The 27,509-nt window shown below is 40.9% G+C and overlaps 1 pseudogene; it reads left to right on the forward strand.

The window, feature by feature from the left end:
- Nucleotides 1-27,509, forward strand: LOC115861544 (pyridoxal kinase pseudogene; annotated as a pseudogene).

Genomic DNA, 27,509 nt, shown 5'->3' on the forward strand with positions numbered 1-27,509 from the left:
ATGGGCATAGTGAAGGTCATCCTTTTCACCAAGTTGAGTCAGCCTGAGAAAAACACCATTGCAGAAGAAAACAGAGCCAAGACAAGGTGAGAAAGAGACAGGGCTCTGATGAAATCCCAGGTCCAGCCATGCCTCTCGACATCTCAGTTATGACCAACATACTCCTTTTGTCCTTGAGCTAGTTTCAGATGGTCTCTTCACTTCCTGATTTCACTCTTGAGACTAGTGAAAGATACAGACAGCAGCTGATTTCAAAACAGAGACATTGCTCCCATTTCAAAGGGCCATGCCTTCCAGAAGCCTTCCCCAATCCCTCTTTTTTTAAAAAAATTTAGTTATTTATTCATTTTTTAAATTTTTGGCTGTGTTGGTCTTTATTGCTGCATGCAGGTTTCTCTAGTTGTTGAGAGCAGGGGCTACTCTGTTGCAGTGCGCGGGCTTCTCATTGCAGTGGCTTCTCTTGTTGTGGAGCACAGGCTCTAGGTGCATGGGTTTCAGTAGTTGTGGCACACGGGCTTCAGTAGTTGTGGCTCACGGACTCTAGAGCGCAGGCTCAGTAATTGTGGTGCATGGGATTCGTTGCTCTGCGGCATGTGGGATCTTCCCGGACCAGGGCTCAAACCCATGTCCCCTGCATTGACAGGCAGATCCTTAACCACTGTGCCACCAGGGAAACCTCCTACATTGAAACCCACAGTTCTGAGAGTTCCCTGGTAGCCTAGTCATTAGGATTCCAGGCTTTCGCTGCCACAGCCTGAGTTCGGGGAACTGAGATCCCACAAGCCATGCAATGTGGTCAAAAAATAAAAAGAAACCCACAGTTCTAACAGCCAAGGGCCTCTCATTTAGAACTTTTATTTACAGTAAAATTTATAATCCCATTTATAAAGCATTTTCCAGTTGCAAAGCCTCTTTCCGATACATAGTCAACACAAAGCTAAACTGCCTGGGTTCAAAGCCCACTTTGCCCCTTCTAAACTGTATGATGTTGGGCCAGTTATTCAGCTTCTTTGTGCTTCCATTTCCTCATCTATAAAATGGGGATAATTATAGTTCTTTACTTAAGGCTGCCATGATGTTTGGTTGGCTAATGTATGTTAAATTCTTAGAATAGTACTCAGCACATGGTAATATCTGTATAAGTGCCTTCTATTACTATTACTAAAGTTATTGTTGTTATTTTATCCCAAAACAACCTCTCAGAGTAGTTAGTACTGTTTTTATCCTTATTCCCGTTTTATAGATGAGGAGACTGAAAATGATTGTGTGGCAAATTCATTTAGTGAACAATATTATTGAGATAATTTCAAATCTTCTGATTCTATATCCCCATCAACAAACAATCTTCCCCAAACTGTAATGTGTGGACTCTTCTAATGCTGTCATATTATTTAGCTATTTTATTACTATACGTATTTTATGTCTTCTTATTAGCCTAATTGTAATCTCCTTGGTGCTAGAAACTCTAATTAATACATCTTTAAAATCCCTCAGCAAGGGATGTCCCTGGTGGTGCAGTGGTTAAGAATACTCCTGCTGATTGGTTCAAGATGGCAGAGTAGAAGGATGTGCTCTCACTCCCTCTTGTGAGAACACCAGAATCACAACTAACTTCTGAACGATCATCGACAGGAAGACACTGGAACTCACCAGAAAAGATACCCCACATCCAAAGAAAAAGGAGAAGCCACAATGAGATGGTAGGAGGGGCGCAATCACAGTAAAATCAACTCCCATAACTGGTAGGTGGGTGACTCACAGACTGGCGAACACTTATACCACAGAAGTCCACCTACTGGAGTGAAGGTTCTGAGCCCCATGTCAGGCTTCCCAACCTGGGGGTCCGGCAACGGGAGGAGGAATTCCTAGAGAATCAGACTTTGAAGCCTAGCAGGATTTGATTGAAGGACTTTGACAAGACTGGGGGAAACAGAGACTCCACTCTTGGAGGGCACACACAAAGTAGTGTGCGTATCAGGACCCAAGGGAAGGAGCAGTAACCCCAGGGGAGACTGAAACAGACCTACCTGCTAGTGTTGGAGGTTCTCCTGCAGAGGTGTTCACCGTGGGGACAAGGACACTGGAAGCAGAAGTTCTGGGAAGTACTCCTTGGCATGAGCCCTCCCAGAGTCTGTCATTAGCCCCACCAAAGAGCCCAGGTAGGCTCCAGTGTTGGGTTGCCTCAGGCCAAACAACCAACAGGGCAGGAACCCAGTCCCACCCATCAACAGTCAAGTGGATTAAAGTTTTACTGAGCTCTGCCCACCAGAGCAACAGTCAGTTCTACCCACCACCAGTCCCTCCCATCAAGCCTCTTAGATAGCCTCATCCACCAGAGGGCAGACACCAGAAGCAAGAAGAACTACAATCCTGCAGCCTGTGGAACAGAAACCACATTCACAGAAAGACAGACAAGATGAAAAGGCAGAGGGCTATATATTGGATGAAGGAACAAGATAAAACCCCAGAAAAACAACTAAATGAAGTGGAGATAGGCAACCTTCCAAAAAAGAATTCAGAATAATGATAGTGAAGATGATCCAGGGCCTCAGAAAAAGAATGGAGGCAAAGATCGAGAAGATGCAAGAAATGTTTAACAAAGACCTAGAAGAATTAAAGAACAAACAGAGATGAACAATACAATAACTGAAATGAAAACTACACTAGAAGGAATCAATAGCAGAATAACTGAGGCAGAAGGACGGATAAGTGACCTGGAAGACAGAATGGTGGAATTTACTACTGTGGAACAGACTAAAGAAAAAAGAATGAAAAGAAATGAAGACGACGGGAGGGCGGAAGATGGCGGAAGAGTAAGACGCGGAGATCACCTTCCTCCCCACAGATACACCAGAAATCCATCTACACCTGGAACAACTCCTACAGAACACCTACTGAAGGCTGGCAGAAGACCTCAGACCTCCCAAAAGGCAAGAAACTCCCCACGTACCTGGGTAGGGCAAAAGAAAAAAAGAAAAAACAGAGACAAAAGAATAGGGACGGCACCTGCACCAGTGGGAAGGAGCTGTGAAGGAGGAAAAGTTTCCACACACTAGGAAGCCCCCTCGCGGGCGGAGACTGCAGGAGGCGGAGGGGGGAGCTTCGAAGCCGCGGAGGAGTGCACAGCAACGGGTGTGGAGGGCAAAGCGGGGAGATTCCCCGCACAGAGGGTCGGTGCCGACCGGTACTCACCAGCCCGAGAGGCTTGTCTGCTCACCCGCCGGGGCGGGCGGGGCTGCGAGCTGAGGCTCTGAGGCTCGGGTTTCTGTTTCGGACGGAGCGCAGGGAGAGGACTGGGGTTGGCGGCTTGAACATAGCCTGAAGGGGTTAGTGCACCACAGCTAGCCGGGAGGGAGTCAGGGAAAAGTCTGCACCTGCCGAAGAGGCAAGAGACTTTTCCTTCCCTCTTTGTTTCCTGGGGCGTGAGGAGAGGGGTTTAAGAACGCTGCTTAAAGGAACTCCAGAGACGGGCGCGAGCCGCGGCTAAAAGCGCGAACCCCAGAGACGGGCGCGAGCCGCGGCTGAAAGCGCGGACCCCAGAGGCGGGCGGGAGACGTTAAGGCTGCGGCTGCCGCCACCAAGGGGCCTGTGTGCGAGCACAGGTCACTCTCCACACCCCTCTTCCGCGGAGCCTGTGCAGCCCACCACTGCCAGGTTCCCGGGATCCAGGGACAACTTCCCCGGGAGAACGCACAGCGCGCCTCAGGCTGGTGCAAAGTCACGCCGGCCTTTGCCGCCGCAGGCCCGCCCCGCACTTCGTGCCCCTCCCTCCCCGCCGGCCTGAGTGCGCCAGAGCCCCCGAATCAGCGGCTCTTTTAACCCCGCCCTGTCTGAGCAAAAAACAGACGCCCTCCAGCGACCTACACGCAGTGGCAGGGCCAAATCCAAAGCTGAGCCCTGGGAGCTGTGAGAACAAAGAAGAGAAAGGGAAATCTCTCCCAGCAGCCTCAGAAGCAGCGGATTAAAGCTCCACAATCAACTTGATATACCCTGCATCTGTGGAATACCTGAATAGACAACCAATCATCCCAAATTAAGGAGGTGGACTTTGGGAGCAAGATCTATGATTTTTCTCCCTATTCCTCTTTTTGTGAATGTGTATGTGTATGCTTCTGTGTGAGATCATGTCTGTATAGTCTTGCTTCCACCATTTGTCCTAGGGTTTTATCCATCCTTTTTTTTTTTAATTTTTTTCTTAATAATTAATTTTAATAACGTTATTATACTTTACCTTCGTTCTTTCTTTCTTTCTTTCTTTCCTTCCTTCCTTCCTTCCCTCCTTTAGACAACGAATCATCCCAAATTGAGGAGGTGGTCTCTGACAGCAAGATTTATGATTTTTCCCCATTTAACTCTTTTAGTGAGGGTGTATGTGTATGCTTCTGTGTAAGATTTTGTCAGTATAGCTTTGCTTCCAACATTTGTCCTAAGGTTCTATCCGTCCCTTTTTTTTTTTTTTCTAAATAAGAATTTTTTAATTCAATAACTTTATTATACTTTATTTTATTTTTACTGTATCTTCTTTCTTTCTGTCTTTTTTCCTTCTTTCCCTCCTTCCTTCCTTCCTCCCTCCCTCCCTCCCTCCTTTCTTTCCTTCTTGCCTTCTTTCCTTCTTTGCTTCTTTCTTTCTTTCTTCCTTCCTTCCTACCCTCCTTTCCTTCCTTCTTTCCTCATACTTCTACTAATTCCCTCTACTTTTTCTCCCTTTTATCCTGAGCCGTGTGGATGAAAAGCTCTTGGTGCTCCAGCCAGGAGGCAGGGCTCTGCCTCTGAGGTAGGAGAGCCAACTTCAGGACACTGGTCAACAAGAGACCTCCCAGTTCCACATAATATCAAACGGCGAAAATCTCCCAGAGACCTCCATCCTAACACCAGCACCCAGCTTCACTCAACGACCAGCAAGCCACAGTGCTGGAAAACCTATGCCAAACAACTAGCAAAACAGGAACACAACCCCACCCATTAGCAGAGAGGCTGCCTAAAATCATAATAAGGCCACAGACACCCCAAAACACACCACCAGACGTGAACCTGCCCACTAGAGAGACAAGATCCAGCCTCATCCACCACAACACAGGCACTAGTCCCCTCCACCAGGAAGCCTACACAACCCACTGAACCAACCTTAGCCACTGGAGACAGACATCAAAAACAGGAGGAACTACGAACCTGCAGCCTGCAAAAAGGAGACCCCAAACACAGTAAGATAAGCAAAATGAGAAGACAGAAAAACACACAGCAGATAAAGGAGCAAGATAAAAATGCACCAGACCTAACAAATGAAGAGGAAATAGGCAGTCTACCTGAAAAAGAATTCAGAATAATGATAGTAAGGTTGATCCGAAATCTTGGTGATAGAATGGACAATAGAATGGACAAAATGCAAGAATCAGTTAACAAGGACCTAGAAGAACTAAAGATGAAACAAGCAACGAAGAACAACACAATAAATGAAATTAAAAGTACTCTAGATGGGATCAATAGCAGAATAACTGAGGCAGAAGAACGGATAAGTGACCTGGAAGATAAAATAGTGGAAATAACTACTGCAGAGCAGAATAAAGAAAAAAGAATGAAAAGAACTGAGGACAGTCTCAGAGACCTCTGGGACAACATTAAACACACCAACATTCGAATTATAGGGGTTCCAGAAGAAGAAGAGAAAAAGAAAGGGACTGAGAAAATATTTGAAGAGATTATAGTTGAAAACTTCCCTAATATGGGAAAGGAAATAGTTAATCAAGTCCAGGAAGCACAGAGAGTCCCATACAGGATAAATACAAGGAGAAATACGCCAAGACACATATTAATCAAACTGTCAAAAATTAAATACAAAGAAAGCATATTAAAAGCAGCAAGGGAAAAACAACAAATAACACATAAGGGAATCCCCATAAGGTTAACAGCTGATCTCTCAGCAGAAACCCTACAAGCCAGGAGGGAGTGGCAGGACATACTGAAAGTGATGAAGGAGAAAAACCTGCAGCCAAGACTACTCTACCCAGCAAGGATCTCATTCAGATTTGATGGAGAAATTAAAACCTTTACAGAAGAAATGAAGACAGCCTAAGAGACCTCTGGGACAACATTAAATGCAACAACGTTCACATTATAGGGGTCCCAGAAGGAGAAGAGAGAGAGAAAGGGCCAGAGAAAATATTTGAACAGAGTATACTTGAAAACTTCCCTAACATGGGAAAGGAAATAGCCACCCAAGTCCAGGAAGCACAGCGACTCCCATACAGCATAAACCCAAGGAGAAACATGCCAAGACACATAGTAATCAAATTGGCAAAAATTAAAGACAAAGAACAATTATTGAAAGCAGCAAGGGAAAAATGACAAATAACATACAAGGGAACTCCCATAAGGTTAAGAGCTGATTTCTCAGCAGAAACTCTACAAGCCAGAAGGGAGTGGCATGATATACTTAAAGTGATGAAAAGGAAGAACCTACAACCAAGATCACTCTACCCGGCAAGGATCTCATTCAGATTCTATGGGGAAATCAAAAGCTTTACAGACAAGCAAAAGCTAAGAGAATTCAGCACCACAAAACCAGCTCTACAACAAATGCTAAAGGAACTTCTCTAAGTGGGAAAAACAAGAGAAGAAAAGGACCTACATAAACAAACCCATAGGGCTTCCCTGGTGGTGCAGTGGTTGAGAGTCTGCCTGCCGATGCAGGGGACACATGTTCATGCCCCGGTCCGGGAAGATCCCACATGCCACGGAGCGGCTAGGCCTGTGAGCAATGGCCACTGAGCCTGCGCGTCTGGAGCCTGTGCTCCACAATAGAAGAGGCCACAACAGTGAGAGGCCCGTGTACTGGGAAAAAAAAAAAAAACCATAACAATTAAGAAAATGGTCATAGGAACATACATATTGATAATTACCTTAAACTTAAATGGATTAAATGCTCCCACCAAAAGACACAGACTTGCTGAATGGATACAAAAACAAGACCCATATATATGCTGTCTACAAGAGTCCCACTTCAGATCTAGGGACACATACAGACTGAAAGTGAGGGGATGGAAAAAGATATGCCATGCAAATGGAAATCAAAAGAAAGCTGCAGTAGCAATACTCATATCAGATAAAATAGACTTTAAAATAAAGAATGTTACAAGAGACAAGGAAGAACACTACATAATGATGAAGAGATCAATCCAAGAAGAAGATATAACAATTATAAATATATAAGCACTCAACATAGGAACACCTCAATACATAAGGCAACTGCTAACAGCTATAAAAGAGGAAATTGACAGTAACACAATAATACTGGGGGACTTTAACACCCCCAACTTATACCAATGGACAGATGATCCAAGCAGAAAATTAATAAGGAAACACAAGCTTTAAACACAATAGACCAGAGACATTTAATTGATATATATATAGAACATTCCATCTGAAAACAGCAGATTGCATCTTCTTTTCAAGTGCGCATGGAACATTCTCCAGGCTAGATCACATCTTGGGTCACAAATCAAGCCTCAGTAAATTTAAGAAAATTGAAATCATATCAAGCATCTCTTCTGACCACAAGGCTATGATATTAGAAATCAATTACAGGGGATAAGTTGTAAAAAACACAAACACATGGAGGCTAAACAATACATTACTAAATAACCAAGAGATCATTGAAGAAATCAAAGAGGAAATCAAAAAATACCTAGAAACAAATGACAATGAAAACATGACAATCCAAAACATATGGGATGCAGCAAAAGCAGTTCTAAGAGGGAAGTTTATAGCTATACAAGCCTACCTCTACCAAGAAACAAGAAAAACCTCAAATAAACAATCTAACCTTACACCTAAAACAACTAGAGAAAGAAGAACAAACAAAATCCAAAGTTACCAGAAGGAAGAAATCATAAATATCAGAGCAGAAATAAATTAAATAGAAACAAAAAAAACAATAGCAAACATCAATAAAAATAAAAGCTGGTTCTTTGAGAAGATAAACAAAATTGATAAACCATTAGCCAGACTCATCAAGAAAAAGAGAGAAAGGACTCAAATCAATAAAATTAGAAATGAAAAAGGAGAGGTTACAACAGACACCGCAGAAATACAAAGCATCATAAGAGACTACTACAAGCAACTCTATGCCAATAAATTGGACAACCTGGAAGAAATGGACAAATTCTTAGAAAGGTATAACCTTCAAAGACTGAACAAGAAGAAATAGAAAATATGAATAGACCAATCACAAGCCCTGAAATTGAAACTGTGATTAAAAGTCTTCCAACAAACAAAAGTCCAGGACCAGATGGATGCACAGGTGAATTCTATCAAACATTTAGAGAAGAGCTAACACCCATCCTTCTCAAACTCTTCCAAAAAATTGCAGAGGAAGGAACACTCCCAAACTCATTCAATGAGGCCACAATCACCCTGATACCAAAACCAGACAAAGATACCACAAAAAAAGAAAATTACAGACCAATATCACTGATGAATATAGATACAAAAATCCTCAACAAAATACTAGCAAACTGAATCCAACAACATATTAAAAGAATCAAAACATTAAAAGAATCATGATCAAGTGGGATTTATCCCAGGGATGCAAGGATTCTTCAATATATTCAAATCAATCAATGTGACACACCATATTAACATATTGAAGAAGAAAAACCATATGATCATCTCAATAGAAGCAGAAATAGCTTTTGACAAAATTCAACACCCATTTATGATAAAGACTCTCCAGAAAGTGGTCATAGAGGGAACCTACCTCAACATAATAAAGGCCATATATTACAAACCCAGAGCAAAGATCATTCTCAATAGTGAAAAACTGAAGCCATTTCCTCCAAGATCAGGAACAAGACAAGGATGTCCACTCTCACCACTATTATTCAACATAGTTTTGGAAGTCCTAGCCATGGAAATCAGAGAATAAAAACAAATAAAAGGAATACAAATTGGAAAAGAAGAAGTAAAACTGTCACTGTTTGCAGATGACATGATACCATACATTGAGAATCCTAAAGATGCCACCAGGAAACTATTAGAGCTAATCAATGAATTTGGTAAAGTAGTAGGATACAAAATTAATGGACAGAAATCTCTTGCATTCCTATACACTAATGATGAAAAATCAGAAAGAGAAATTAAGGACACACTCCCATTTACACTGCAACAAAAAGAATAAAATACCTAGGAATAAACCTACCTAGGGAGACAAAACAACTGTATGCAGAAAACTATAAGACACTGATGAAAGAAATTAAAGATGATACCAACAGATGGAGAGATATACCATGTTCTTGGATTGGAAGAATCAATATTGTGAAAATGACTATACTACCCAAAGCAATCTACAGATTCAATGCAATCCCTATCAAATTACCAATGGCATTTTTTACAGAACTAGAACAAAAAATCTTAAAACTTGTATGGAGACAAAAAAGACCCTGAATAGCCAAAGCAGTCTTGAGGGGAAAAGAACGGAGCTGGAGGAATTAGACTCCCTGACTTCAGACTATACTACAGAGCTACAGTAACCAAGATAATATGGTACTGGCACAAAAACAGAAACATAAATAGATGGAACATATAGAAAGCCCAGAGATAAACCCACACACCTATGGTCAATTAATCTATGACAAAGGAGGCAAGGATATACAATGGAGAAAAGACAATCTCTTCAATAAGTGGTGCTGGGAAAACTGAACAGCTACATGTAAAAGGATAAAATTAGAACACTCCCTAACATCATACACAAAAATAAACTCAAAATGTATTAGAGACCTAAATGTAAAACCAGACACTGCAAAACTCTTAGAGGAAAACATAGGAAGAACACTCTTTGACATAAATCACAGCAAGACCTTTTTTGATCCACCTGCTAGAGTAATGGAAATAAAAACACAAAAATAAACAAATGGCACCTAATGAAACTTAAAAGCTTTTACAAAACAAAGGAAACCATAAAAAAGATGAAACGGCAACCCTCAGAATGGGAGAAAATATTTGCAAATGAATCAATGGACAAAGGATTAATCTCCAAAATATATAAACAGTTCATGTAGCTCAATATTAAACAAACAAACAACCCAATTCAAAAATGGGCTGAAGACCTAAATAGACATTTCACCAAGGAAGACATACAGATGGCCAAGAGGCACATGAAAAGCTGATCAACATCACTAATTATTAGAGAAATGCAAATCAAAACTACAATTGAGGTATCACCTCACACCAGTTAGAATAGGCATCATCGGAAAATCTACAAACAGCAAATGCTGGAGAGGGTGTAGAGATAAGGGAAGCCTCTTGCACTGTTGGTGGGAATGTAAATTGATACAGCCACTATGGAGAACAGTATGAAGTTTCCTTAAAAAACTAAAAATAGAATTACCATATGACCCAGCAATCCCACTACTGGGCATATACCCAGAGAAAACCATAATTCAAAAAGACACATGTACCCCAATGTTCATTGCAGCACTGTTTATAACAGCCAGGTCATGGAAGCAACCTAAATGCCCATCGACAGACAAATGGATAAAGAAGATGTGGTACATATATACAATGGAGTGTTACTCAGCCATAAAAAAGGGATGAAATTGGGTCATTTGTAGAAAAGTGGATGGATCTAGAGGCTGTCATACAGAATGAAGCAAGTCAGAAAGAGAAAAACAAATATCGTATATTAATGCATATGTGTGGAACCTAGAAAAATGGTACAGATGAACCAGTTTTCAGGGCAGAAATGGAGACACAGATGTAGAGAACAAACATATGGACACCAAGAGGGGGAAGCGGCATGGGGGAGGGGGGAGGGGGTGTGATGAATTGGGACATTGGTATTGACATGTTTACACTGATGTGTATAAAACTGATGACTAATAAGAACCTGCTGTATAAAAAAATAAATTAAAAAAATATGGACCTAAATATACATATATATATACATATATATACATTATATATATGTGTATATATATATATGTGTGTGTGTGTGTGTGTGTGTGTGTGTGTAAAAGAATCCTACTGCCAATGCAGGGGACATGGGTTCGAGCCCTGGTCCCAGAAGATCCCACATGCCATGGAGCAGCTCAGCCCCTGCTCCACAACTACTGAGCCTCCATGCCAGATCTACTGAAGCCCATGCGCCTAGAGCCTCTGCTCCGCAACAAGAGAAGCCACCGCCATGAGAAGCCTGTGGACCGCACTGAAGAGAAGCCCCCACTCACCGCAACTACAGAAAGCCCATGAACAGCAACAAAGACACAATGCAGCCAAAAATAAATAAATAAATTTATTGTTTTTAAAAGTCCCTCGGCAAGTAGCATAGTAGGGCCAGGTAGTAAACAAATATCCATTGACTAATAATATTTAATGGGAAAAATACATTAATACGTAATGTATTATACATTAATCCTTTATATGGTAGAGGCAGTTTATAAAACTCTATATATGAACCTTATTATTATCAAAAATATTTTTCTGTATATTTTTCTATATAGAGACAGAAAAAAAATGACTAAAGAAACTTACATCCAAATATTAACAAGTTTATCATTTCTGGAGAGTGGCTTATGGATAACATTTTGTGTGTTTCTGGGATTTTAACTAATAGACTTCCAGAGTTATATGCACCCCAATGTTCATAGCAGCATTATTTATAATAACCAACGTATGGAAGCAACCTAAGTGCCCATCAACAGATGATGCATAAAGAAGATGTGGTATAAATACACAGTGGAATACTACTCAACCATAAAAAAATTCCTTTGCAGCAACATGGATGGACCTGGACAGTATTATGCTAAGTGAAAAATGTCAGACAGAGAAAGACAAATATACTGTATGTTTTCACTAATATGTGGAATCTAAAAAAATTTTAATGGATGAATATAACAGACTGACAGATATAGAGAACAAACTAGTGTTTACCAGTGGGGAGAGGGGCAAGATTGGAGTAGGGGATTAAGTACAAACTACTATGTATAAAATAAATAAGCTACCAGGATGTATTATACATCACAAAGAATATAGCCATTATTTTATAATAACTATAAATGGAGTGTAACCTCTAAAAACTGAATCACTGTGCTGTACACCTGAAACTAACATAATATTGTAAATCAACTATACTTTAGTAAAAATAAATAAATGAAATTATAAAGAGACTTCCAAAGACTCAGCAGCTGGCAGGTGTGATGTGCTATGTTCTCTCACTTCCATCCTCCCCACTGCTACCTGATCACCTCAATGGCAAATAGATGGAGGGAACATTCTCAAACCCAGAATCTCGACTTGTTAATGTCCCTGGTGTGGCCATCTGTCTCAAGTTCTCCCAGCTGGGTCCCAAGCAGCTGGACTGAAGGCACCACTTACCAGCGGTGCCATAAAATTCCCTCTTATTGCGCTTTGGTGTCTCCTCAGTAAAGGACTGTCAGAGGAACATAGGAACAGCTTGGCTTTCATTCAGGAACTCTCCCAAAAAGAGTGTGGAAGAACTCAGGTGATCCTTTGAGGAGGAGAGAGTGAGGTTCCCCGTGGGGCTCTCCATTCTACATCTTCTACCACTGATGTGCATCTTAGAATCGAGAAAAATGCATTTTAAAAAGCATTATAACGTATGTTGAAAATATACTGAAATAAGTTTTTTGTCTGAGTCCTGCCAAGCTTCACAATGCTGAGAATGATTTTCCTAGCATTTATTTTTGCTCTTTGGGAGTCCTTAAAGTGCAATCATCTTTGAATTGTCTATTCTGAATTCTTTTGTCTATATTTCCTCTCAGTTTCCTGGGATGGTTTTTTTTATCTCTACAATGGAGAGAGAACAGCTACAGAAATCTGTAGAAATATTACTTAAGGTCGTCCCTAATTTCTTTTTGTTTAAGTATTGTCTTTATTTTTTTTAAGTATTGTCCTTAAATATTTCAAAGGGTCTCTGAGGTGGAGTGTCTGAAGGCCAGCACCAACAAGGTGCTCTGGGTGACCATGACAGCCTTCACCAAGTGACCCTGCTCAGAACGAAGCGTCCTCCTTTCTCTCACAGGAGCCAGTCGTTTTTCTTCTGTGGACTTCTGATTTTCTGCAGTTTGCACTTCCCACACTATAATTGGCTTTTGTTTTATGAAATGGTGGGTGGCTTTTTCTTTTGTGTATGTATGCAGGATTCTGCTGGCCTTCCTCTTTCTGCCATACTGGCATTCCATTCCTTGTGGCCATCCTCACTGTTGCCTGTTTGGGTTCTGGTGTGCTTTGACTGTCAGAGTACCTCCAGGCTCCTCACATGCACATCTTTTGGATTACCTCAGGTTGAGTTTTTCCACATGTGCATGTACATCTAGCATTCTGCCTGCAATTCAGACAGAAGTCACAAAAAGGCCTTTAAGTCACCAAAGGTAAATATCTGTATCTGTTAGTACATTTTATACATAGACCTCAGTTGAGATGTATACTTAGCAAAATTATTTTTAAACTGAAATACACAGTAAATAATATAAAGTGCCCCTTGGCTCTTGCTTCCCATGTAACTCTATTGTATTATTACACTTGTTATAATTTTAACTATTAAATCATAAAAGTCCAATTGTTTCATATAGCCAGTTTGGGATGAGCTCCCATTCTAGTTATGCTGTATATAGTTTGAATTACATGGAAATTGTTCCTTCTTCCGGCCACCCCTGCCCATCTTAGTATTTTGCAAGGTTTAATTAGTTGTATACCCGGTACCCTTTACTTGCTACAGTTATTATAGTTTGATGGTACCCTTTACTTGCTGCAGTTATTATAATTTGATGGTACCCTTTACTTGCTGCAGTTATTATAATTTGATGGCAAAATAGACCTCTCATCATTGAAGGAGAGAGAAAAGATGTGTGTCTAATTGGTCCCAAGATTTTTTGAGCTGTGCCATTCATGGTACTCTTTGCCTATGCATCTCCTGTCAGGAATTTTTTTCGGTCTTACTATTTTTATCATTTCTATAGAGAAGAGGCTTGTGACCAGTACGAATCTTGAGTACAGTTTTATCTATATTCTTTGTGATGTATAATACATCCTGGTAGCTTATTTATTTTATACATAGTAGTTTGTACTTAATCCCTACTCCAATCTTGCCCCTCTCCCCACTGGTAAACACTAGTTTGTTTACCTAATTTACTCCACAAGTAAATTAATGTCTGCTCTTAAATAAATATCTACTTACACTTTCTTGGGGGAAAAAAATCAAATGTCAGTACTAGCAAATGTTGCATGTAAATCGTTAGCAAGTAATGACTACAACTCAGATAATCAAGAATTCTGTAACAGAAAGCTCTGCTATGTTTTAATTTTTATATACAATTATGATAATTAGCATATTGTAAGAATATAAAACTTTGCTTTGTAAAGTTTAGTTTTACTATTTCTTTATCACTGTTTATTGTATCACCATTGGTTTCGTAATGTAAATACTATATATTGAGCAAATTAAATGTCAAATTTTTTATTACCATAGTTCATGTTACTAGTGGGGCTTTCAGGTGTTTAGAGCTTTTTTTGGTTAACATTCAGTGCAAAAGTTATAGATGCTGTATAATGCTAGAGTTGAATTTTAAGGGATTCCCTAATATGTATACTATCTTTTTATCTGAAGTAATAAATAAACTATGATCTTGAAAGTGCCGGAATCAGAAAAAAAAAATATTTCAAAGGGTCAAACTCAGGGTCAAACTTTTTATCATTTAGCACATATTTGTTTGGTGCCTTCTCTGTGACAAGTCCTGGGAAAAAGTGATGAATTAAAATATACACTCTTCTTGCCCTCCAGGAGCTTAGAGTCTAGTGGACTTCAATCTCACTCACCTCAGGAAGTGATGTTCCTTTTCTCTAATCCAGTCATCTGCCTATGCTATATGCTCTGTAAATTTTCCAAAATCAAAGTTTTCCGTACACACTAAACAGAGAGAGGTACAAGAGGAAAAGGAATTACGACAAAAGGAGAAGTTGCCTCACATATTGTCTTCCTAGTTATTGATTTAACATCTACCTTTACAACAATATTGCAAACTCCATGAGGGCAGAGACCATATCTTCTTATTCATTGCTTTATCTCCACCACCTAGAACATTGTCTGAAATGGAGGAGGCACTCAACAAATACTGATTGATTTATTGAATGAATGACTGAATAAATGAACAAACTGAAGAACATTGCCTAACGGGGAATTCCCTGGCAGTCCAGTGGTTAAGACTCAGTGCCTTCACTGCCATGGACCTGGGTTCACTCCCTGGCCAGGGAACTAAGCTCCCACAAGGTGTGCAGTGTGACCAAAAAATGAAAAAAAGAAAAAAAAAAGAATATTGCCTGACAAACGTAGGTGCTCATTTATGGATAGTTAGGTGAACAGGTGGTAGAGTAGATGAGTGGATAAACATATAGATCAGTTAACAGTGATGAGAAGGGTGCGTAGGTCAAGGAGTGGATGGATGGGTGGGTAAACAGATAAATTATTTATTGGTTGGTGCATATGTGGGTGGGTGATTTTAAAAATGGAAAATTTCAGTATAGTTATCAAGATCCTTGTGATAATGTTCAATTTGTAAAGAGGTTTGAATTTGCTCCAATCAGGAAGAACTCACAGAAACACCACCAGGGTTTGGACCAACCCAAGGAAGTGGCCTGAACATTCTTAAATCACTCCTCCACCCCCACCCCAGGTCATGAGGCTCCAGCAGCACACATGGGTTCATACCAGGTACATATCCTTATTTTGCTGCCCTCACCCATTCTCCCTACTGCCGGCAACAGCATCTATTTACTCACTGAAGAACCGCCCCCCCCCAAATATGATCTCATGAGTGTGCACATTACATAAGCTGGGCTACTCAGATGTTTGCTCCTTGGAGTTTGAACCTGGAGCAGAAAAACATTGTATTTGTTTCCTAGGGCTGCCATAACAAAGTACCACAAACTGAATGGCTTAAAACAACAGAAATTTTTTGTCTCACAATTCTGCAGTGTAGAATTTTGAAATCAAGCTGTTGACAGGGCCATGCTCTCTCTGAAATCTGTAGGGGAGGATCCATCCTTGCCTCTTCTATCTTCTGGTGTTTGCTGGCAATCCTTGGCATTCCTTGGGTTTTAGATGTGTCACTCCAATCTCTACCTCCATTGTCAATGGCCATCTTCTCCCCACATGTCTCTGTCACTTCTCCTCTAATAAGGGGACCAGACATATTGGATTGGCCACACTACTCCAGTATGACTTTGTCTTAACTTGAGTACATCTGCAAAGACCCTACTTCCCAATAAGATCACATTTGCAGGTATTGGGTGCTAGGACTTCAACATATATTTTGGCGGGATACAATTCAACCCCTAACAGACACAAAGCCTGAAACTATATGGAGCCCATTCGTCTGAAGAGAGAAGCCTAAAGGGACTCCCTAGATCCATGATCTGCCATGGTTTCTGTGCTTTCCGAAGTCTAATGGGAGCTTTTTCCTGATTCTGTGAACTATACGTACCTAACCATATCTTTCAATTTTATTTGTTTACCCTTTTAAGACAGAATTGGTTTATGTTGCCTACAGCCAAAGTATCCTAACAGCTAGATGTAGTCTTCCAAGACAAATGGATTGAGTGTGGTGCACACACCCACACACACACACCTACACACACACACACAATCAGTCATCTCTCCCATCTCCCTTCCCCTTCGACCTCCATGAGTGAGATTGGCAAGAAGAGGCCAAAGGTTCCTTTGTCAACTCAAATGAAAACAAAAGACCTTTTATTTAAGGAGGGTGTCTCTCTCCCTCTGTATTTTAGTTCAAGAAGTTTGAATGGTTCACCAGCTGGATTATGTGGAATCCTTGCCTAAACTTATCACAGGGATATTGTGAAAACTAAGTTGGGGGAAGAGATTTGATAGCAAAACATGACCTACGAAGTGTTATGCAATAGTGAAGGCCATATCTTTAATCGACGAGTATAGAGAGTAAACTTTAGATCCAGAAGACCCCTGTTAATAGTCAATCTCTTGCCCTGCTTTATTTTCCTTTGTAAACACTTTTATTACCTGAAATTGTTTTATTTGTATTTATTTATTTACTCACCTATAGTCGGTCTTCTCCACTAGAAGACAAGTCCCACAAAGGTGGGGTTTGGTTTCACTGGCTTCAGTCTCCACAGTGCCTGAAGGAGTGAGTGAGTGAACAAATGAATGACTGAAAGAAGCTGCATTGTCAGGACTGAAGACAAATCACTTAACTTGAGGTTTTTGTTATTTGTTAGATTATCACAGGAATTAAGATAAACAAAGACTAGTTATTCACAATGTAGTTTTGAGACCAGTGGCATCAGCAACATCTGGGAGTTTGCTGGAATGCAGGTTCTCAGGCCCCAACTCAGACCCACTGAGTCAGAATTTGCATCTTAACAAGATACCCAAATGGGGGAGGGGTGTTCTGAAGATGGCGGAAGAGTAAGACGCGGAGATCACCTTCCTCCCCACAGATACACCAGAAATACATCTACACGTGGAACAACTCCTACAGAACACCTACTGAATGCTGGCAGAAGACCTCAGGCCTCCCAAAAGGCAAGAAACTCCCCACATACCTGGGTAGGGCAAAAGAAAAAAGGAAAAAACAGAGACAAAAGAATAGGGACGGCACCTGCACCAGTGGGAGGGAGCTGTGAAGGAGGAAAAGTTTCCACACACTAGGAAGCCCCTTCACAGGCGGAGACTGCGGGTGGCAGAGGGGGAAACTTCGGAGCCGCGGAGGAGAGCACAACAACAGGGGTGCGGAAGGCAAAGCGGGGAGATTCCCTCACAGAGGATCAGTGCCGACCGGCACTCACCAGCCCGAGAGGCTTGTCTGCTCTCCCGCCAGGGCAGGCGGATCTGCGAGCTGAGGCTCGGGCTTTGGTCGGAGCGCAGGGAGAGGACTGGGGTTGGCTGCGTGAACACAGCCTGAAAGGGTTCCTGCACCACGGCTAGCCGGGAGGGAGTCCGGGAAAAGGTCTGGAGCTGCCGAAGAGGCAAGAGACTTTTTCGTCCCTCTTTGTTTCCTGGTGCGCGAGGAGAGGGGATTAAGGGCGCTGCTTAAAGGAACGCCAGAAACGGGCGCAAGCCGCGGCTAAAAGCACGAACCCCAGAGATGGGCGTGAGCCGCGGCAAAAAGCACGGACCTCAGAGACGGGCGGGAGATGCCAAGGCTGCTGCTGCTGCCACCAAGGGGCCTGTGTGCGAGCACAGGTCACTATCCACACCCCTCTTCCGGGGAGCCTGTGCAACCAGCCACTGCCAGGTTCCTGGGATCCAGGGACAACTTACCTGGGAGAACACACGGCGGGCCTCGGGCTGGTGCAATGTCATGCCGGCCTCTGCCGCCGCAGGCTTGATCCGCAATCCGCGCCCCTCCCTCCCCCCGGCCTGAGTGAGCCAGAGCCCCCGAATCAGCGGCTCCTGTAACCCCTTCATGTCTGAGCAAAAAACAGACGCCCTCCAGCGACCTACACGCAGAGGCGGGGCCAAATTCAAAGCTGAGCCCCTGGGAGCTGTGAGAACAAAGAAGAGAAAGGGAAATCTCTCCCAGCAGCCTCAGAAGCAGCGGATTAAAGCTCCACAATCAACTTGATGTACCCTGCATCTGTGGATACATGAATAGACATGAATAGACAATGAATCATCCCAAATTGAGGAGGTGGACTTTGGAAGCAAGATTTATGATTTTTTCCCCTTTTCCTCTTTTTGTGAGTGTGTATGTGTATGCTTCTGTGTGAGATTTTATAGCTTTGCTTCCACCATTTGTCCTAGGGTTCTATCCGTCCGTTTTTTTTTTTAATTTTTTTCTTAATAGTTAATTTTAATAACTTTATTTTATTTTACTTTATCTTCTTTCTTTCTTTCCTTCCTTCCCTCCTTTAGACAACGAATCATCCCAAATTGAGGAGATGGACTTTGAGAGCAAGATTTATGATTTTTTCCCCTTTTCCTCTTTTTCTGAGTGTGTATGTTTATGCTTCTGTGTGAGATTTTGTCTGTATAGTTTTGCTTCCACCATTTGTCCTAAGGTTCTATCTGTCCGGTTTTTTTTTTTTAATTTTTTTTCTTAATAATTATTTTTTAATTTAATAACCTTATTATATTTTAATTTATTTTATTTTACATTCTTTCTTTTTTCCTTCCTTCCCTTCTTCCTTCCTTCCTTCCTTCCTTCCTTCCTTCCTCCCACCATCCCTCCCTCCCTCCCTCCCTCCATTCTTTCTTTCTTTCTTTCCTTCTTTCCTTCTTTTCTTCTTTGTTTCTTTCTTTCTTCCTTCCTTCCTTCCTTCCCTCCTTTCTTTCTTTCTTTCGTTCTTTCTTCCTACTTCTACTAATTCTTTCTCTCTACTTTTTCTCCCTTTTATTCTGAGCCATGTGGATGAAAGGCTCTTGGTGCTGCAGCCAAGAGTCAGTGTTGTGCCTCTGAGGTGGGAGAGTCAACTTCAGGACACTGGTCAACAAGAGACCTCCCAGCTCCACATAATATCAAAAGGTGAAAATCTCCCAGATATCTCCATCTCAACACCAGCACCCAGCTTCACTCAATGACCAGCAAGCTACAGTGCTGGACACTCTATGCCAAACAACTAGCAAAACAGGAACACAACCCCACCCATTAGCAGAGAGGCTGCATAAAATCATAATAAGTCCACAGACACCTCAAAACACACCCCCAGACGTGGACCTGCCCACCAGAAAGACAAAATCAAGCCTCATCCACCAGAACACAGACACTAGTCCCCTCCACCAGGAAGCCTACACAACCCACTGAACCAACCTTAGCCACTGGGGACAGATATCAAGAACAATGGAAACTACGAACGTGCAGCCTGCAAAAAGGAAACCCCAAACACAGTAAGATAAGCAAAATAAGAAGACAGAAAAACACAGCAGATGAAGGAGCAAGACAAAAACACACCAGACCTAACAAATGAAGAGGAAATAGGCAGTCTACCTGAAAAAGAATTCAGAATAATCAAAGTAAAGAGGATCCAAAATCTTGGAAATAGAATAGACAAATTGCAAGAAACATTTAACAAGGACCTAGAAGAACTAAAGATGAAACAAACAATGATGAACAACACAATAAATGAAATGAAAAATACTCTAGATGGGATCAATAGCAGAATAACTGTGGCAGAAGAACGGATAAGTGACCTGGAAGATAAAATAGTGGAAATAACTACTGCAGAGCAGAATAAAGAAAAAAGAATGAAAAGAACTGAAGACAGTCTCAGAGACCTCTGGGACAACATTAAATGCACCAACATTCGAATTATAAGGGTTCCAGAAGAAGAAGAGAAAAAGAAAGGGACGGAGAAAATATTTGAAGAGATTATAGTTGAAAACTTCCCTAATATGGGAAAAGAAATAGTTAATCAAGTTCAGGAAGCACAGAGAGTCCCATACAGGATAAATCCAAGGAGAAATATGCCAAGACACATTGTAATCACTCTGTCAAAAATTAAATACAAAGAAAGCATCTTAAAAGCAGCAAGGGAAAAACAACAAATAACACACATGGGAATCCCCATAAGGTTAATAACTGATCTCTCAGCAGAAACTCTGCAAGCCAGAAGGAACTGGCAGGACATACTGAAATTGAGGAAGGAGAAAAACCTGCAACCAAGAATACTCTACCCAGCAAGGATCTCATTCAGATTTGATGGAGAAATTAAAACCTTTACAGACAAGCAAAAGCTGAGAGAGTTCAGCACCATCAAACCACCTTTACAACAAATGCTAAAGGAACTTCTCCAGGCAAGAAACACAAGAGAAGGAAAAGATCTACAATAACGAACTCAAAACAATGTAGAAAATGGGAATAGGAACATACATATCGATAATTACCTTAAATGTAAATAGACTAAATGCTCCCACCAAAAGACCCAGATTGGCTGAATGGATACAAAAACAAGACCCATATATTTGCTGTCTACAAGAGACCCACTTCAGACCTAGAGACACATACAGACTGAAAGTAAGGGGATGGAAAAAGATATTCCATGCAAATGGAAACCAAAAGAAAGCTGGAGTAGCAATTCTTATATCAGACAAAGTAGACTTTAAAATAAAGACTATTACAAGAGACAAAGAACGACAGTACATAATGATCAAGCGATCGATCCAAGAAGAAGATATAACAATTGTAAATATTTATGCACCCAACATAGGAGCACCTCAATACATAAGGCAAATACTAACAGCCATAAAAGGGGAAATCGACAGTAACACATTCATAGTAGGGGACTTTAACACCTCACTTTCACCAATGGACACATGATCCAAAATGAAAATAAATAAGAAAACACCAGCTTTAAATGGTACATTAAACAAGATGGACTTAATCGATATCTATAGGACATTCTATCCTAAAACAACAGAATACATATTTTTCTCAAGTGCTCATGGAACATTCTCCAGGATAGATCATATCTTGGGTCACAAATCAAGCCTTGGAAAATTTTAAAAAATTGAAATTGTATCAATTATCTTTTCTGAAAACAATCGCCATAAGACTAGATATCAATTACAGGAAAAGAACTGTAAAAAATACAAACACATGGAGGCTAAACAATACACTACTTAATAACGAAGTGATCACTGAAGAAATCAAAGAGGAAATCAAAAAATACCTAGAAACAAATGACAATGGAGACACGATGACCCATAACCTATGGGATGCAGCAAAAACAGTTCTAAGAGGGAAGTTTATAGCAATACAAGCCCACCTTAAGAAACAGGAAACATCTCAAATAAACAACCTAACCTTGCACCTAAAACAATTAGAGAAAGAAGAATCAAAAAAACCCAAAGTTAGCAAAAGGAAAGAAATCATAAAAATCAGATCAGAAATAAATGGAAAAGAAATGAAGGAAACAATAGCAAAGATCAATAAAACTAAAAGCTGGTTCTTTGAGAAGATAAACAAAATAGACAAACCATTCGCCAGACTCATCAAGAAAAAAAGGGAGAAGACTCAAATCAATAGAATTAGAAATGAAAAAGGAGAAGTAACAAGAGACACTGCAGAAATAGAAAAGATCATGAGAGATTACTACAAGCAAGTCTATGCCAATAAAATGGACAACCCAGACGAAATGAACAAATTCTTATAAATGCACAATGTGCCAACACTGAATCCAGAAGAAATAGAAAATATGAACAGAACAATCACAAGCACTAAAATTGAAACTGTGATTAAAAATCTTCCAACAAACAAAAGCCCAGGACCAGATGGCTTCACAGGCGAATTCTATCAAACATTTAGAGAATAGCTAACACCTATCCTTCTCAAACTCTTCCAAAATATAGCAGAGGGAGGAACACTCCCAAATTCATTCTACAAGGCCACCATCACCTTGATACCAAAACTAGACACGGATGTCACAAAGAAAGAAAACTACAGGCCAATATCACTGATGAACATAGATGCAAAAATCCTCAAGAAAATACTAGCAAACAGAATCCAACAGCACATTAAAAGGATCATACACCATGATCAAGTGGGGTTTATACCAGAAATGCAAGGATTCTTCAATATATGCAAATCAATCAATGTGATAAACCATATTAACAAATTGAAAGAGACAAACCATATGATCATCTCAATAGATGCAGAGAAAGCTTTTGACAAAATTCAACACCCATTTATGGTAAAAACCCTGCAGAAAGTAGGCATAGAGGGAACTTTCCTCAACATAATAAAGGCCATATATGACAAAGCCACAGCAAACATCATCCTCAATGGTGAAAAACTGAAAGCATTTCCACTAAGATCAGGAACAAGACAAGGTTACCCACTCTCACCACTCTTATTCAATACAGTTTTAGAAGTACTAGCCACAGAAATCAGAGAAGAAAAGGTAATAAAAGATTCCAAATTGGAAAAGAAGAAGTAAAGCTGTCACTGTTTGCAGATGACATGATACTATACATAGAGAATACTAAAGATGTTACCAGAAAACTACTAGAGCTAATCAATGAATTTGGTAAAGTTGCAGGACACAAAATTAATACACAGAAATCTCTGGTATTCCTATACACTAATGATGAAAAATCTGAAAGTGAAATAAAAAAAACACTCCCATTTACCACTGCAACAAAAAGAATAAAATATCTAGGAATAAACCTACCTAAGGAGACAAAAGACCTGTATACAGAAAATTATAAGACACTGATGAAAGAAATTAAAGATGATACAAATAGAGGATATAGGGAGGGGGCAGGGTAAGCTTTGAGAAAGTGAGAGAGTGGCATGGACATATATACACTACCAAACCTAAAATAGATAGCTAGTGGGAAGCAGCCGCATAGCACAGGGAGATCAGCTAGGTGGTTTGTGACCACCTAGAGGGGTGGGATAGGGAGGGTGGGAGGGAGGAAGATGCAAGAAGGAAGTGATATGGGAACATATGTATATGTATAACTGATCCACTTTGTTATAAAGCAGAAACTAACACACCATTATAAAACAATTATACCCCAATAAAGATGTTAAAAAAAAAGATACCCAAATGATTTATCTGCACAGTATAGTTTGAGAAGCCTTGAATATGAAAGGTACATGAAACTGTTCATTTATTAAGGTAAATGAAACTGTAAAATAATAAACACATACATTGTCATTATTATAGTGTTGCCATATGTCCCTTGCTGTTTCAGTTGAGTGTCAAAGGCAGGTATCCCAAGGGCCTAGTAAAGCACAATATTTCATACAGGACAGTGATAGTAACAATGCATAATAATCTTAGAGGAGCTCTGATATATTTCTAGAGAGAATATTCTGGCAAAAAATATTTACAATCATACCAAAACCCTTTACATTTTTACATACATGAAAAAAAATTTAACAAGATGTCCAGCATAGTCTTAAATTGGGGGAAAATGGAGACAATTTGAAACAGTAGATTTAATGGTTTAAAATAAATTATGTTTATCCAAACAGTAGAAAGCTTGCAATCACATTAAGTATTGTACAAATATATGTATTATTAATACAATAACTAAGCAAGACTCATGCAGCATAATTTTTTAAAACTATTTTATTTGTTTCCCATTCTGCCTGTTGACGTGAGAAAAGGTATTTATATTTCGCTCCTTGGATGAAAATCAGGGCAACTTTTATAAAACACTTGGACCCTCTTAGATCATGAAAAGTGCTCCCAACATCAGTGGTCCTTTTAAAAAAAAAAATCTCACTTTGGTAAGAGATAGTCCAGTTCCAAGTAAAAATTTAAATGTCAATCTTCATTCAAGGTTAAAATTTCTCCTTCCTCCACCTGTGCTTCCCACAGCTTCACCACCTACAGTGCTAGTTCTTAAAGGATGGCTAGGAATTATACACAAAGAAAGGGTCAGGGAAGGCAGTACAGATGGAAGGAACAGTCTAAACAAAGTGAGAAGCAACAAAAAGCACACCTTCCTTGGTGGACTCTAAGGAAACCATCCTGCCAAGATAAAGTCCTCATAAATGGCAATAAACTCTCAGAAGCTGCCAGAAATTCAACCTATCAAAACTAAGTAGAATTTGAAATTTGCAAAAGGAATACTGCATGTGTGTGCCAATAGTATTGTGAGCTGTTGAGAGCATTGGTTTGAGAGTTAACCAGGTGTAAGTTCAAATCCCAAGTTTGCCACTTAGTAGCTGGATGACCTTGAGCAAATTGCTTAAGCTCCCTAAGCTTCAGTTTCCTCATCTGTAAAATGTCCCCTTAGGTTGTGAGGATTAAGTAACGTAATGCATACAAAGAACTAGACACTGTGCCTGGGACACAGATAGTGCTCAACAAAAGGCTAAATGTTGCCTTCATGACTCAGGAAACTGCAAGCTTGAACTTACCCTTCCCAGTGGTCAAGGATTGGAAACAACTGTCATTTGCAATTCCTACTGAGAAGTTGAGGTTGCCATCTGCCCCTGCCCCCTTCCCAAGAACCATCCTCTTCCCAGAAAAATGCAAGAGAGGTATTCACTGTGGCCCTGGAAGCGCAGGGCAAGACCCAGTCTCAAACTGGGCTCAGAAAAAGAGAGACATTTCTTTCAAGTAAGTACTTAGAGAAGACAAATTTTTAGAGACCAGTTAGACTGGAGTCCAGAGAGCCCTTCCAGAAAGCTCTGCCTTTTCTAAAATAATCTCAGGATATTCTTGAGATGCTGGAGGTCAGGGAAGTGAAACCCAATAATGATGGATTACATTTTCCACCAGCCTGGACGAACGGGAGAAGAAGTCATGGAAGAAGGAGTGGTTTAAAATATTTTTGAAAAATTATTCATTTTAAATTTGTTAACAAATTAAAATTTATACTTGATTAAAAGCAACAGTCCCATAACTCACTCCTTGCCATCCAGTGTCCTGTTCCCAGAGACAACTATTTCTAATTCTTTTAGCTCTTTCTCCTGGGTGTCAAGTCCATATCTCTATACAGTGAAGCCTCACTACTCGATGGGTCCATATTTGTGAATTTGTCTACTAGCTAAAATTTATTTGTAACTCCAGAATTAATACTCAAGGTGCTTTTATGGTAGACAACAAAAAATTTGAGTCATCTCTAACATGCTTTTGCCCAGGTGAGGTAGAGCAAGGCAGTAGTCTGCCTTCTTGTTTCAGCTCTCACACAGATGTCTTCAAAAATAATCAATAAAAAATCTATAATAGGAAAATAAAAGAGTTTTATTTGACCCAAATTAAGGACTATGGTCAGGGAGACAGCCTCTCAGATTAATCTGAGGAGCTGCTCTGGAGAAGCATGGTTTTCAGCACAGTTGTACATCTTGTCAGAACAAAGAACATCAAACAAGTCAGGGACACCATCCTTTCAAGGTTTCAAAAATAAACAGATCAGCACATACACAGCAAGTCAGTATGTCCTTGACACCTAGGAAGGCAGTCTTATCACTGAAGGAATACCAGCATTGGCATCACAGGAAGAGAGGCATTTAATCTTTATTGTTAATGTGGACATTCTTTACTTCTAGTCAATGTACTTTTTTCTTTAATGATTAAAGCAGACGTACAATGTATGTTTGATAGACCACAAACAGGCTGTTTAGGTTAACATAAAATTTAAGTCAAATCATGTATAATCCAGAAACCAGACGTTCCCATACCTCAATATGTGAAAATTTCCTTCCATTATTTCTCCCTTCTGATTGAAAATCTTTCAATAGAAAGCACTGATGATCAAAATATTTGTCCCTCAATGTCAGGGTAGTTGCTGCCTGCCCTGGGTCCATCATGTCCCTCAGTGTTAGGCTTCCGTTTTTGTTGTTTATACATGTAAAGAGATTTGCCTAAGAGGGAGGTGGCCCATCGTTCAAGCAGAGTGCCTTCACTGAGCAGGGCTGCAGCGGAGCAGAGCCTGAGTGCAGCTGGAACCAAGTGGAGCACAGCCCCAGCATGCGGCGGAGACAATGACCCTGCCTGGCCCTGCCCCTGAGGCAGACCTGGCAAGGAGGAAGACTGTCAGGTGCTCTCCATTCAGAGCCATGTCATCTGTGGCTACATGGGCAATCAGGCAGTCACACTCCCACTACATGTTTTGGGGTTCAAGATTGATGTAGTGAACTCTGTCCAGTTTTTAAACCACACAGGCTACTCACACTGGAATAGCCAAGTGCTGAACTCAGATGAGCTCCACGAGCTGTATGACGGGCTGGAGCTGAACAACATGAACAAATATAACTATGTGCTCACAGGTTACATGAAAGATAAGTTCTTCCTGGCCATGGTGGTGGACGCCAGGAAGGAGCTGAAGCAGCAGAACTCCAGGCTCTTGGTCATGTGCGTCCCCGTGATGGGAGACAAGTGGAACAGAGAAGTTTCCATCTACCTCCCTGAGGACCTTCTTCTGGTTTACAGAGAGAAGGACATGCCAGTTGCAGACATCATAACCCCCAACCAATTTGAGACTGAGTTGCTGAGCGGCAGAAAGATTCACAGCCAAGAAGAAGACTTAGCAGTGAGTGATGGACGTGCTGCACTTAATGGGCCTCAACACAGTGGTCATCACCAGCTTAGACCTGTCATCCCCAAGGGGCATTAACTACCTGATCATGCCAGGGAGCCAGATGACCCAGATCCCTGACGGCACCGTGATGATGCAGAGCATCCTCATGGAGATGTGCAAGGTGGACACAGTCTCCATAGGCACCGGGGACCTCTTCACTGCCGTGCTCTTGGCATGGATGCACAAGCAACTCAACAGTCTCAAGGTGACCTGTGAAAATACTGTGTCGGCCATGCACCATGTTCTGCAGCAGACCATCAAGTGTGCAAAAGCCAAGGCTGTGGAAGGACTGAAGCCCAGCCCAGCCCAGCTGTAGCTGAGGACTGTCCAGAGCAAGAAGGACATCAAGAACCCAGAGATCATCATCCAGGCCATAGTGCTGGGAGAGCCGTATGAACCCACCTCCTTAACACCCAGCGTTAGGTGTCTCCATTTCCATCCTTGTGAAAAATGTAACGTCTGCCTTAGAGCTGTGACCAAAATTTGA

The sequence above is a fragment of the Globicephala melas genome, chromosome 15 (genome assembly GCF_963455315.2).
Source record: "Globicephala melas chromosome 15, mGloMel1.2, whole genome shotgun sequence".
Taxonomy (NCBI): Eukaryota; Metazoa; Chordata; class Mammalia; order Artiodactyla; family Delphinidae; genus Globicephala; species Globicephala melas.